This window comes from Protopterus annectens, chromosome 8.part0 (genome assembly GCF_019279795.1).
Source record: "Protopterus annectens isolate FY-2018-M chromosome 8.part0, PAN1.0, whole genome shotgun sequence".
NCBI lineage: Eukaryota > Metazoa > Chordata > Ceratodontiformes > Protopteridae > Protopterus > Protopterus annectens.
The window spans coordinates 15,650,026-15,665,100 of record NC_056741.1 but is presented as its reverse complement, the minus strand read 5'-3'; the positions used below and the strand labels follow the sequence as shown (position 1 = coordinate 15,665,100).

The 15,075-nt window shown below is 39.4% G+C and overlaps 1 protein-coding gene across 1 annotated transcript in view; it reads right to left on the bottom strand.

Moving 5' to 3' along the window:
• LOC122808610 (lysophosphatidic acid receptor 5-like) overlaps nucleotides 1-2,379 on the bottom strand; it is a 426,909-nt gene extending 424,530 nt beyond the window's left edge. The window contains exon 1 of the mRNA XM_044079571.1: nucleotides 1,709-2,379. The gene's annotated coding sequence lies outside the window, so the exon portion shown is untranslated. The remainder of the gene's footprint in view (nucleotides 1-1,708) is intronic.
• Nucleotides 2,380-15,075: the final 12,696 nt, after the last annotated feature.

The following is a 15,075-nucleotide window of genomic DNA, read 5'->3' as shown; positions in this document are numbered from 1 at the left end:
TCAGGTAGCTTCATAGGGGTTAACTATTTATCTAAACCTGAGTTCATAGGGACTATTTATTAATAAAAAGATGTCTGTAGCTAATATTTCAGTGTAATATTTTCTTTATAAAACAGCTAAGACTAAACTGGAATCAAAAGTGCAGGCTGGAGAGAGGAGGTGGGAATCATGAATTCCTTACATATGACACAACTTGCCGCTCCAAGCTTGTAGATTGTATAAGGATAAATAAAGTGATTTGGGGCTCATAACTCCCCACTTCCACATATGCCACCACTAACTAAACCATGGCCAAGTTGAATACTCTGATTTACATGAGGAGGCTGAAACTATGACACAGGGCAAACAGTCATATCCTATACTTTAGTATGTCAAGCTGGATGCCCACAGCTATGCTACCCTTTCAAGAGCTCCTCCTCCCCACCTCCCAAGTTCTTGTCCTGCCATCATCTTGTTAAGCCTGTGGCATAACAGATCCCCTCCAACATGCACGCACCCTCTGCAATTTGTCTTCATGACTGGCACCATAAATATCTTAAACTTTTGTCAGAGACAGACAATAAAACAATAAGGAAGTGAAGCCTGTAGGAATCAAACCCAATCACAGAGGATGAAGATATTTGGATATAACAGCCTTAATACTCATTGCTATATCATCCATTTCGTAAATCAGTCCAGTAAATTAGTTTTGGGGACAATCTCCCTGAGCTAATCCAATACCTGCTTCTGTCTCAGTACATTTTAGAGAAGACCTACCAATCCCATTATGGAGTCAAAGTATTCTCTAGAATTGGATAAAAAGTACCTCTAATCTCAACTTTTTGCCAGTATTACTTCATATCACCATCAGCTCATTTTCCATTCCTGCTTCCCCTTTTTAAATGGCTGCACAAAACTGCAGTTATAATCCATAAAACTGCAGAAATCAGCAGACATAAAGACACTTATTTATTTATTTATTTATTTATTCATTTATTTATCTATTTCAGTTTGATGACCGGGGAGGTCCACTGGGCTCAGGGAGCCCATTTTCAGTGGAGGCCCGGGGAGAAAAGCTCCGCATTACATAGTGTAATTCACAGTTACAATCAAAACGAAGTAAAGAAATACAATTAAATATCTCTGTGTTACACAGCGTATTCACAGTTACAATCAAAATAAAGAAAAACAATTAAAATATCATTTGTGTCAGAGAACATAAATTCTTTGATTTCATAGTGTCAAAGTATTTAGGATGGTATTACATAGTGTAGGTACAGAAAAATCAGAGTAAAGAAATCATGGTTACAGTTTTTATTTTAAGTTGGAGAACAGGAATAAGTTCCCTGATTATAAGGTAGCTGAAATATAGGAAGGCAGAGGAAAGGTGGTAGAGGTTATTTGTGGGTTGTTCCACTTTATAAATTTTACCCTGTATTCACAAAATGTTAATGGGTGAAATGAGATTGAAACCTAAGTGGTGGCTCACACCTCATTATGCTGTTATCAAAGTTCCTGGCTTTATATAACAGAGTATGAGATACTGACCTGAGAACCAAAGGCAACCTAGTCCAAAGTCTATAAAACCTGGACTTTCCAGAATCCCACAGTGAGCAGCTTAGTTTAAACTAGTACCTGCAGCCTCTAGGCAAGCATTTTTCTGACTTTATGATAGCTACATGTCCCTTGAAAAATGAAAGGCAAATGAATTAACACTTCTGTAACTTACCTCATAAAACAGTTTTCAGTGTTTTCTTCAGAATGCCATGCTCAAAGTGTAAACATCTGTAAAGAGCAATCAATGGTCAAGTCTGTAGTCATTCATGTTTGTGGAATCTTCTTACCCAGGCAGATTATTAATATATTAAGTGTGCACTGGCTGGAACAAGTATCAGGAAGACAAAATGCAGCTCCTTCTGTTTGCTCTTAAGTCACTGCAGCAGTTCACTGTTAAGTTGCCTCTCAGACTTGTTTCTGGTATACCATTTTCAGTAGTGTTTGTCTCAAGAGACCCAGCTGACAATTTTTTCCATCTCTCCTGGTGTGTCTCTGGCAGCTTGTTGTTAAGGAAGACATCTTCACTTCTTTGTTCTGTATTTGTTGTTGCATCACTCTATGATTTTCTGATCTCTTAACACCTTTTTTAATCCTGCTGTGCTTGACAATATTGGAAAGGCAGGCATCTCTACTTTAATGTCAGAAATTGTGCAATGCTGCTTCTGACAGATAACCGCAGAACTCTGCGCCGACCTTATGAAGTATGCGAAAAATGCTTACTCCTATTATGGAAGATAACATGTTGCCCTGATATTTCTTAGATAAATACAGACAACATAAACACGTCAGTTTTTTTCAATAGAAGTGTTTTACGTTTCATGTAGTGTCTTGTTGGCTGCTGCTATTTGACTTATCATAGCTAACAGGTGTGCACTTTGGAATGTCAAATCACCTCACTCAGTAAGTTTCAGTTATGTAGGTGGAGCTTATCTTAGCTGCTTTATCACACCTGTAATATACAGCCTATAATTCCACTGCTGCCAAGGAAGAGAGAAGCAGGTGAAGAGGAGGAGAGTTCAACAGTCAGTAGTGACACTGATCTTGGCCTAGTTTAACTACATTTTATGACACGAGATGCAGTCAGGATTAATATCGTAACTGAGCTCTTAGAAATGTGGCAATGGATTCACATCAGTGTAGCTCAGGTTACAGCTGGTTGGTGTCATCTGGGTGGAAGTGATCACCTATACCAGCCTGACTGGTTGCATTTTGTCAATTATATAGGGCATATCTATCCATATTAGCAATGTCCATGAATTTAAGAAAATACTCAAAAAACATCTAAATACCAACTGGTTATGTCTCTGTGACCATCCCACCTGATGTCTGTCCCTTGTTAATATTCTTTTCAATTTTTTTCTTCTGTTCTAACCATCCATATGATATTAATTTTATTCTCTTACTTATATCAAACTATTAAGTTAATTGTTGATTATGTTTCAATATGTTGTTTCTCTATTGCATTTTATTTAATTTTCCATGTAAAGTATCTTGTATTGCTGTAATACGGATATTTTCTCCCCTGGCCTCCGCTGAAAAAGGGCTTTTGCCCAGTCGGACTATCCCAGTCAACAAATGTCAAATAAATAAATTAAATAAATCTGCACCAAAACTAAATGCCAGAGCACATACCAGCAGTGGGAATATGCACTTAGAAATAAAGTGCCTATAAATTATTTAACTGTTTGGTGATGTAGAAAGTACCAGTTAGTGCAGCTTGTTGTGTTGGGTGCAAACAGGACATTATGGTAAGAAATAGGGCACTGTGATGTATATATCTGGGATGAACAGAGTGGTATCAGTAACAAAGATGAATACCTGGTGTCCAGTAGTGTTAAAAAAAAAATGACTGACTAGGAGGGCAGGAGAGCTTTGGCAAAATTAATGGTCCCTGTTGTTGTAGTGGGGTAATGAACAAGGAGATGTAGTTATAAGGAAGCTCATTTGAACAATTTGCTGGATAGATTGACTTCTAAAGGTTCATAGGTAACTACTAGGCTTGCTGCCATTGTGGGCTATTTTAAGCCTAGCCAATTTCCTTTGCTACAGAAGCATTTTGATATAACAGGCTTTCAAAAAAGTTATGAAAGCCTGCTATATCAAAGTGCTTCTTGAGCAAAGTATGGACCTGTCAGGTTTGGAATTATAACTTTGGTGTTAATATATATATAATAGAGGAATGGGAAGTGGAGTCCCATACAGGGCAGGGATGAAGACCACTTCAAAAGATGCTTGTTAACTGGCATTTGCTCATCACTTTTGCAATGACATTGTTTTACTTTAATTTGTTTTGTTCATTCCATTTGTGCTCTGATTTGCATTTTTTCATTATGCACAGCTTTGATGGTTTAAGAGCTGACTGATATGAATCGTACTGAATAATACATGAGGAAGCGCAGGACACTTTTGGATAGTTTAGCATCATTATACAGTGCTAATGAAACATGGGTGAGAGAAGGAAAGGCTAACTGCAGTAGTTTAAAGCTGCCCAGCCGTACAACCCAACCCAGTTTTGTTTGGTGGTGTTATGTTAGTAAAGCGGTAGCTAAGGGTTATGTGGGGGTGTTAGTTGAAAATTAATTTATTAACTGTCAACCCCTGTCCATCAGAGACATGGGGGCCATACTGGGGTGAATTTGCAATTTCCCATCCAGTGATCAATGATACTTTTGAATAGGGTCAGGGATGAATTTTGCTTCACATATACGGAGAGCTTATTCCATAGCAACGGGGATCCTTTGAGACACATATTGGTCTCTCCAGTATGTTCTATTTATGTCACGGAAAAGTTCAGGTCCATGAATCTAGTGTTTCTGGTGCTGTTTGTTTTGTGGATGTGCTAGAGATCCATCGGAGCTGGATATGAGGATGCCTTATATGCTAGGCATAGATCGCCCGTCCGTAACCTGTAGGAGACTGAGTATGGAACTAGGGCCTTAAGGCGATTTCTGCAGGACTGGGCATTCATACTCTGGATTCTCTTGGTGAGGAACATTTGGGGGTGTTCCAAATGTTGCAAGTGCCTAATTAGGTACATGTCAAAGGGGGCAATGCACTCAACGATGGATCTGATAAGGGCTGAGTAGAGTGGTACTATAACTTCCTTGGACCTGGATTCCATATCCTTGTTTATGAGTTGGGTTACTATCTTGGCTATGTACTGGTTGAAGGCCAGATTACTGTCTACATATGTTCCTAGATCCCTAACTATCAAGTCAGCATTCACAAGAATTTTATCAGTGGAGTAATTAGCTTAGGTGGATGATTTTCCAAAGGGCACTATGATGCATTTCTTTGCATTGAGTTCATAGGTTCATGGGTATTTACTAGGCTTATTACCACAAGGGCCTTTTTAAGCCTAGTCATTCATCCCAAACCTCTGACAACTTCTGGTACTCTTGATAAGTGTAAGCAGGGGCTTGGGAGGAAAAATTTACAAGCAGGGGCCTGAGAGATGAACCATTTACAGGCTGCCTGTGTCCTTTAGAGATATAGCTGCCAAACCAGGGATGAATTTCCTGTTCCCCATCCAATTGTCCAAATTACACTTGAAATGTGTTAGGGATGAACACTGCTTCACATGGATGGGGAGCATGTTCCAGAGAAAGGGTAGTCTCTGGAATGAATACCTGTCTTTCCGGTAGGTCTTATCTATATCACAGGCAAGGTTTAAGTCTTTAGAATGGGTCATTCTAGTGCTGCTTGTTTTGCAGATATGCATGAGGTCCATCAGAGTGGGGGATGATAATGCCTTGTATGCCAGGCATAGATCTCCTCTCAACATCCTGTAGGAGACTGAATATAAGGATAGGGCTTTGAGGTGCTCTGCATAGGACATGTTACTAATGGCCTATATTCTTTTAGTGAGGAACCTCTGTGGACATGCCAGTTGTTGGATATGCTTGGGCAGGTACATACCAAAGGGGTCATTGTACTCAATGAGAGATCTGATAAATGCTGAATACAGTGGAACAATGACTTTCTTGGACCTAGATGCCATACCTTTGTTTATAAGTTGCACAACATGGAATGATTTCCTCACTACTGTGGAGACGTGATAGTCAAAGGCTAGATTACTGTCTATGTGTGTCCCCAAGTCCCTAATTACTGTGTCAACTATTAGGATGTGTTGTCAATATGATAGTTACCAAGGGTGGATGACATCATGAAAGATACTGGTATGCATTTCATGGCATTTAGTTTTAGTTCATGTCTCTGGCACCAGTTGTTTGTCTATGTCAACCCTTCCTGGAGAATATTTGTATCAGTGCGTGATTTAATGACAGCTACTAATTTGCAATTATCTGCAAATTTAGTCAGCCAGAGGCCATTGATGTTGATCTTGACTTCAGAGAAGTAAATGTCAAAAAGGAGAGGTTCCAGGACCAATCCCTGAGGGACTCCATTTGTGACTGGCCACTTTGTAAAGGTGTACTCACCAGTTCTAACTTCCTGGCTCCTGTCTGTGAGCCAGCTTGCTATCTATTGGGTGACATAAGGGTCTGTATCTAACCTCTTAAGTTTGTCAACAATGCCCGAGTGGGGGATTGTGTCAAATGCCTTGGACATGTCAAGGTAGGCAGTGTGAACCATTTTTCCCTTATCTGTTTGCTTTGGTGACCATCTCAAAGAAGTCCACCAAGTTGAGTAGGCATGACTCGCCCTTGATGAAACCAAATTGGGTTGGGTCCAGTGTCTGAAGGCTTCCTATGTCATTATTGATCATTTCCATAATAATTCTTTCCATGGTTTTGCATATGAGACTAGTGAGACTTATGGATCTGTAGTTTCCAGGGTCTGTAGATGGCCCAGTTTTGTGCAGAGGGATGACTGCTATTGTTCTCTGTTCATGAGGCATGAAGCCTGTTTGGAGGCTACAGTTAAATAGAATTCCAGAGGGCCTGATAGGTCATGTCTCATGCTATTTATAAGGCATCCTGGGATATTGTGTCAGTTCACTGATGCAGTGTTCTTCCCCTTAGAGAGAGCATTAAGGACCTGTTCCCTAGTGATAGCAGGGGCATTATAGTTGATGATATTTCCTGAGGGAAGGTTGATAGGGAGACAGGGGTAAAGTTGGAGCTGAATTTGTTGGCCAGTAGGTTTTCTATATCTTCTGGCTTAGTGTAGATGGCTGCATTTACAATGAGCTCTGCACACAATTGTGTATTGCCTTTGAGGTTCCGGACAAAGCTAAAGAATGCCTTGTGGTTGTCCTTGGCCTGGGAGGCCAAATTTACCTCAGATTTGGCTTTGGAAGACTTTATTTGTCCTCTGAGTTATTTGTTTAGTTTGATGAGAGTGCTTTTATCCTGGTGGGAGCTGCACCTCCTAATTTTTCATGATTTTCTTCTTTCTGTTATATAGTCTATTGATGTTGTGATTCCACCAAGGTGGCTTGGTTCTTTAGTTAGTTCTGTACTTCTTCCTGATGGGTACAGCTGCCTCTATGCAGCTATTACTATGCTTGTACAAGGCTTCTGTGAACAGTTCTGTGTAAGCAACAGTGTTGTCAGGGTTTATGGGGGCTTGAAATGTTATCAGGTTATCACCTAATAGTAGGAAGTTAGCCTTAGAGTAGTTCCTGAATATTCCAAGGTTAACTGGGGTTCCAGGTTTTATTTTTACTTCAAAGGAGACCATTTTGTGGTCTGTCCTTAAAAGAGAATATTTTACACTGGGGGGTGTGCAGCACTCTCCCTTATTAGTGAGGACCAGATATGGTACATGTGTACCCTTGGTTGATGTATTGACAATCTGGTCCAGTGAGTTTGTGTTTACAAAATCCAGGATTCTCTGTGCCTGTACGTTTGGTGTGTATATGCTTCCCAGTTAATAGTGAGGTAATTAAAGTCACCTATGAATATCATATTAGGTTGGATGGTGAGTGTTTCCAATAAATTTAAATACATTATATGTGTTTCCTGAGTCATAGAGGGTAACCTGTAGCTTGCAAGGAAATGTTATAGGTTTATAGGTGTTTACTAGGCTAATGACCACAATGGCTTTTTTAAGCCTACCATGCATTCCAAATTTCTGACAGGTTCTGTTACCCTTGATAAGTATAAGTAGGGGATTGGGAGGTGAAACATTTAGAAGGAGGGGTATTGGATATTGTCTATGGTGATTTTAATATGGAGAAGCTCAAGTGCATTGTCCTGTTTGACCAGCATTGATGTATATTTATTTTTTATGTAAATAGAGACACATCCACCTTTAGTCCCTGTCTGTGTAGTAGTTAGTCTAAATGTGTAGAAGGCATTATAACCTTGCAGAGTCGATGTTCTCTCCATGGCTTTGAACCATGTCCCAGTGACCGCACACATGTCAGCATTCTCTAAAATGAAGAGAGCTTCTAGGGAGTGGAATTTTTTGATTAGACTCCTAGCAATGAGCAGTAGCACCTTTAGATTTTCTTGGTTTTGATTTGCAGACCATGCCTTGCAAAGCAGCATGGTCTGTTGATCATCTCCTCCCATGCTGACAGATATTGGAATCCCTTAGAATGACACCAGAAACTAAGCCAATTACTAAAGTCAGTTATCATTTGTTCATACTGTGGCACCATCCTTGGAGAAGGTAAAATGTTGCTCAGTGCTAAGCTCAGACCAGCCTGGGACACACATACCGAGAGCTCCATGATGTCTCTTTTCATGCAGTCTAGGGAGGTATGTCTCAGGTCATTTACACTCACATGGACTATGACTGAATCACACCAGTACTTGTTGTCCAATGACCTGAGTGCATGCGTAATATGGTGGATCCTGCCCCCTGATAAGCAACTGATCATGACTTTCTCCATACTCAGCCTTGTGAGAGGGACATCAGTGTGTCTTACAATGGAGTCTCCAAAGACTAGAATGCTGAATTGTGTAGTGGCTTGCCTTATGGATTTAGAGTAGAGGCTCCATGAGATGTGGCGGTGTGTATTGATGTGAAAATTGTTTTTTGGGGATGCTGAGGGTGTTTTTATGTTTGCTTTGTCTAGGAGGTCTTTGGGGTTTAGGAAGCTACATTTAAGTGCCTCAGCATATGTGGGACTATGTGTCTGCTTTGAGTTGTGTGTGTGATGGGTGCAGCGTATGTAGTACTGACAACCTTATTGACATTAGGAGTACTTTTATGTGACAGCTTTGCCTTCAGTGACATTGTGTAAATATATCTCTCACATACCATTTCAGTTTGTTTGTTTGAGAATTTACTTGACTTCAGTAAACATAAGGCAATTTCTACATTGCCTCAGGATGTCCATACCCACCAAGATGGTAATGGAGATAGTGGGAAAGTTCATATCCATGGCAACAGGCCCTTTTTATTGATTAGACAGTTGGTGTGAAAATATGAAGTAATGTCAGGAGTATCTGGTTTGCAACTATGGGGGCAGTGCTTGTCAGTGCAAACTACTTGTCTCATGTGCAGCTAGGTATTGCTGAAATTTCAATGGTGCTTGTACAGGAAAAATGTCAACTCAGGGTGTCTGTGGCTATAAAGGGCACTGCCAAACACTTGAGGGGAAACTAATATGTAGAGCCTGATGATTTATGGATAAAGTATTTAGGCAGATATTCTGAAGTTAGAAGAAAATGAAGCAGGACTTACTGAAAAGAAAGAATAAGTTTGTCAAGAATGATGAAAAGAGGGGTGCACCCCAAATGGCTACTACCTGACTTCTACTAGTGTTGGTCTCGCCACAGCTTCACTTTGCTGGGATATGATGCTCCTTTGCTTTTTCTCTCACCAGAAGTAAAACAGTAGCACGAATCCCAAGATGAGAAGCAGGCCGCAGCCTGTTTGGTGATCAACAGTCTTGTCCCAGATGGTGTAAGGATCTGTAGGATTGTTGTAGCCTTTTGCAGGTAGATGTCTTGAATAGCAACTAGACCAACCAGGAAGGTCAAGCACAGACACTCACTTCCCAACCAAAAAAAAAGTCAGGAATCAATGCACTCTGCTCCTTCTCTTACCAGGAGCAAAATATAAGCACAAATTCCAAGCTGGCAACTATGAAGCAGTTATTAGGCTTTCTGGTGATCAGCATTCTCCAGGAAATAATGTCCCTATGCAACTTCTCTTACCAGCAGCAAAACAGAAGCACTAAGTTCAACATGACTACTGAGAGGCAGAATGTGGGCTCTTCAATAATTGGTGGTCTTGGAGTCAATGTTGCAGATATTAAAGGTAAGATGGAAAAATGGGTTAATATCCTAAGAGCTGCAGTGTTCACTAAGCAATTAGATATGAAAGATAAAATACGATAAGATAAGAGTTTTAATTCCTGACTTTGGTACTAGTTATTTGTTTGTGTTAGCAGTGGTGGTTGGTGACTTCAAATCAAATGGGGGCTGCAGGAGACAACTGAATGGGTGGGGTCAATAGGAATGGGTGTGGCCAACTAGAAAGGGGAGGGGCTATGATCAAAACCACAAAAACTTTAATTAAATATGCTGCCCTGGGTGCCAAACTATCATTATGAGAGTCCAATCAAGAAAAAAGGAAAGTGTAGAAGAAAAAAAATATTTCAATCCATTGGCTGCATGGCAGCTTACTTAATATCTAGATGGAAACAAAACGTTTGTGAGGCATGAAAAAACAAATTACTTTTTAAATACATTACTGGAATGCCAGTTAAAATCAAGTATAAAAAAACAAGCAGCACTCAACTCACTTCTCCTTACATTGCGGTTCTAATTATAATTCATATTCAGCTTTATTAAAGTACCAAGTAACATGCTGAAAGTAGCAATCTCTGTGATACCCCCACTTGTAAAAATGTTTCTTATCCAAAAAAGACATGCTGCCTGACAACAGCTATCTACTTGTTTCATGGGGAAAACATGATCAAAGTAAAAAATGAAAAGCAAACAAGAAACAAGCTCAACATACATTGCTTAAAGGATTACTGTACAGGTAATGCACCACACATGATAGATTGGCATTCTGTTTAGTTTGCAGGTAAAGCCTGTAATGAGCTCTTAAAATAATGTAATCCTGTCCTTTATTACAAATACTGTCATATGCATTTCAATACCCAAGGCTTATATGTTATCTAGTTATGTAAGTATTCTCTGCATGGCAACAACAGAAAGGCTTTCAATGCTGGCAATTCGTTAACAGTATACTTATTAAAGCTTACTTGTATCTTACAATCTCAGACAAGCTTACCAGATGGTCATTAAAGCATTGCTACTTAAACACAGAGCAACAGGCACTTTCTGAATAATAAGCATAAATCAACAGTATAAAAATATGACAGAAACCAGAACATTCTGCAAAATCAAGGACAAATGAAAAGCCATTGCAGTACTTGTGTCTACCTTGGATGGGGGGATAGTCTGCACATTTACACTGCATACTGTTCCTTGCCTTGCTTGGATACATCCAGAGTCACTACATAGGGGAGTGGGGTGCAACAAGTATGTCACAATTTGAAATATCTCTGGCTGACTGCGATGGCCCTGACACATTTGTCATACCTCTCAACCTCAGAGCAAGAAATCTGGACAAAGCCATACACAGAAGTGGAAAAAAGGCCAAAAAATAAGGACAATTTTTAAATATTGCTCTTATAAACTTAGAAAGATAATAGAATAGTAGGTCTTGCATTAGTATGAATTTTCTGAAGGATATGAAATCTGAAACTCAAATGTCTGTCATTATTTTCTAACTTCAGTCTTTAATGATTTGCCACTAATTTGCCAAGAAACACAATTTTATGAAAAATGGACCAAAAATGTGATTCAAAAATATAAAATACCCACACAATACAGCTGGGAACCTGCAAAGAAGGGACAATTTTTAATATTAGTACTGCTAGCTTGAGCAGCTGACAAAATAAAATAATCTAAATGCATTTCTGAAATAAAAGCAATCTATAACTGATTATTACAGTTATTTATTAATTGTAAATCCTCCATGTTTTCTTCCAAAATTGCCATTTTGCGGAGAGATTATTAGGGGAAGAGCAACATTTTGAGCCAAAATCGGGTACAGTTGAGAAGTTTGGATATGCCTAATTCTATAAAGCAATTTATTTGCACGTACCTCTCAACCTATTAATGCAGGAAATCTGGACAAGGCCAAATATATTGGGGGAACTTATAAACAGTACTAAAAATTGCTCTTGTATAAACTGAGACAGTTGATAGAATAACAGGTCTTGCTTTAGCATGCATTTTTCTCAAGGTTATGAAGTCTGAAACTCAGTGTCTGTCATTATTTAGTGACTTCATTCCTAAATGATTTGACAGAAAACCACAAATTTTATGAGGAACAAACCAAAAATAAGAAGCAAAAATCTCTTCATTCTGCAAAAATCTGGACAGTTGAGAGGTATAGTTCAGCCGGGGCTGTCTGAGTTTGCTGCCCTTCCCCCCTCACAAAATCATGGTCGAATGGAGCTTCCCCCTACAGACATTCCAATGAACCATTACTTGGCTATTTCACCCCATTTACCATAAACACTAACCGGGAAAAGCCGAAAAACAAAAAACATAAACACTAATGTGCATACTGCTTTACTTCTGCGATGATTTGGACTTCATTTGAAAGTTTTATTTTGCATTTTACAGCGCAAACACTAATAGATATCATATCTGCTAAACAAAGCAATGCAGTCTCACAATGAAAACAGACTTAGCATTAAAACTTCTCTGCCCTTGAAAACTCACATTCACTGAAACAGCATTGAAACCCACATTCAAAGAAAATACATTTTGCCAGTGGCAGATTAACTTTGGGTTTGGACTGTTTTCAAATCATAGGCCCCTTGCACACGAAACATACACATGCTCTTTCATACACCTTCCTGATTGTATTAAATTATATTCCTTGTACAATACAGTACAGTTTTAGAGGGTGTTTTAATTTGTTTTGAAATTTTTCCAGTAAACAATGAAACAAAATGCATGCACCAGTAATGACAAAACTGCCCAGTTCAGAACATTTCCATCATAAAAGTCTACTCAAACTTCTACAGTCCACCAGTATCAGCAGATATGCACAATCTCTGAAGTAAAAGTTATCTAAATAATTCCACATTAAAGAGATCTGTAACTAATGAAGAGGCTGCTGCTAGCAAACAACTTTGTATTTCATTGTTTCATCCACAAATAAAGTGCCCGTTACCCTTGAGGAATAAATTGCCTATCTTACACTAAAAAAAATGATAAGCTAGCAATATCACAATAGGGAATGGAGGGCAAACTGATAACAGATTCATAGTTCCTAGGTATCTTCGCCAAAAAGGAGTGCAGCATCCAACCCCTTTGCAAAGTATAGTATCAGCAATGCATATATCTACTGTGGGAGTAGAACCCACAGCCTTCTGCATCAAAAGCAAGTATACTACTTGTTGTGCTATTAACAAGGCAAGCAGACTCAGCATATGCAGCACTAAACTTTTGCTCCCCTGCAGCTCTCAGCTTCTTGTAAAATCTACTCACTCAGCTGTATCTCTGAACTTTGCAGCACAAAGAAATCTGGAAAAACCCAAAGTTTATTGTGGGGGGGACAAAAGCCCAAAAACCAGGGACGCATTTTAAACATTGCTTGTATAATGTTGGAAAGTTGCTAGAATAAAATGCTGTGTTACCACCATACATTTCACTGCCAAGCCTTAAACCCAGGACCCTGTGCAAAACAGTCAGAGCAACATACCACTATACCAAATCAGCTGTTGTTTCACACAAATGGCAATCAGAATATTCATTAGGATGGAACCCCACCCCCCAAATAGATTCTGGAAAAAGTCCGTCAGTGGGTTTGGGCCTGGTTCAGTCATGGCTGATACTTGCTGAATTACCTCTAGGTGGTTATTTGTCTCATGACGATTGTCAGGAATATAAGCACAGCATTCTTCTTTGATAAGCATGCACGTACCACCTCTTGCCACTAGGGTGAAGTCAAGAGCCATACGATTTTGTAGCACAACAGTTTTCATTGCATTTAGTTCATCAGTCACCAGTTCTAGAGCGGAAAAAGTTGCATTACTCATTACTTCGAGAAGTTTCAACAACTTCCTCAGCTCCCAGATCGATTTGACTGCTCCATAGGCTGGGAATATTCCTGCCCAGGATATAACACTGTCACTCAAGTCCATATGAGTCAATTCGCTTTTGTCTTTTAATGAATTATGTTTTTTCCAACCAGCTTCGATCTTTCCAACTGGATTCACAGGTTTTTTTAACTGGACCTTCGGATTTTCGGGCTGTTTCTCTTACGTTTCGTATCTTACCCAAAGGTAATTCTGCAGTATGTCTTATTGCCGGAACCAAGTAACCCAAAAAACAACTGCCGGACCAATTCTCAGGTAACCATTTATATGCCTTTTTCCCACAAATAAAATAACAGTTTTCTACTTTAGTACCAATATGCATCAGCCCTGCATGAAACATTTTCTGATCTATAACTGACAATTGTTTAAACAAAACTGGATTTTTTTTGAATGTCACTCATAGTTGTTTTCAATGAGTTTAGATACGAGTCATAATTAGTATTGCAAAAAGTATTGCCATTACTATTCTTAATATAACATCGGTAAGATATGGTTATATTACAATTGCTCCAGCCCACCTGGAGGGTGTCATTTTTGAAAAAACATACAATTCCTTTTTGTGTGACAGGTAAAAATAAAGCTATTTTGTCCTGTGATCTCACAGTTCCTGTATCGAAAAGTAAATTCTCCCAAGTCTCATTTATCCCCAAAGGGACAGCGGACATTATCAGTCCTCCATATGCTGTTGGTATAGCTGTACAAACCCAGCAATTTGAAATGTTCATAGTCTCTGCATATACACGTTTCATGGCTAGGTATGTGTTAAAATTTGGATGCCAGTCTATAGACGTTTCATCACGCCTTCCCACTTTCACTTGTGTGGTTGTGTGTAGGATAAACCACAGCAAGAGGAAAATTGTCACAATTACAGTTAATAAATGTACACTCAACAAAATGATTATGCAACATCTCTGGGGTTGATCTAAATTTCTATTCGCTTTGTTTTTGGCCATCTCGGTCTGGTTGTGTATCAGTCACAAAGTTTTTATCAAGTTGAACGTTCTTTACCGGTTTACAATGCATTAAATAAACCCAGGACGTCCTCTCGGCCACTCTGACTGCAGTAGGCGTTGCCAACAGAACCTGGTAGGTCCCTCCCACTTTGGACTTGCCCAATTCTTTCTTTTCGTCAATTTCAGCCAGATCCACGATCCTGGGGCCAAGACTGCTTCCACCGGTCTGGTCTGTTCCTTATCTGAAAAAGAGTTAAACTGCAAAACAGATTTATTTGTTAACAGTTTCCTCATATAACTAGCTAATGAACTGTCAGCCCCTTGCTCTGCAGGCATGAGAGCTTTCCACTGAGGCACATAATATGCTCTCCCAAAAAACATTTCAAAGGGAGTCAAACCCTTTGCATTTGGAACCGTTCTCATACTCAGCAGTGCTAAAGGCAGACAGTATATCCAATTCTTTTGGGTTTCCTCTACTAGCTTCCTAAGTTTGTTTTTTAGGGTACCATTGTACCTTTCCACCAGTCCTGCTGA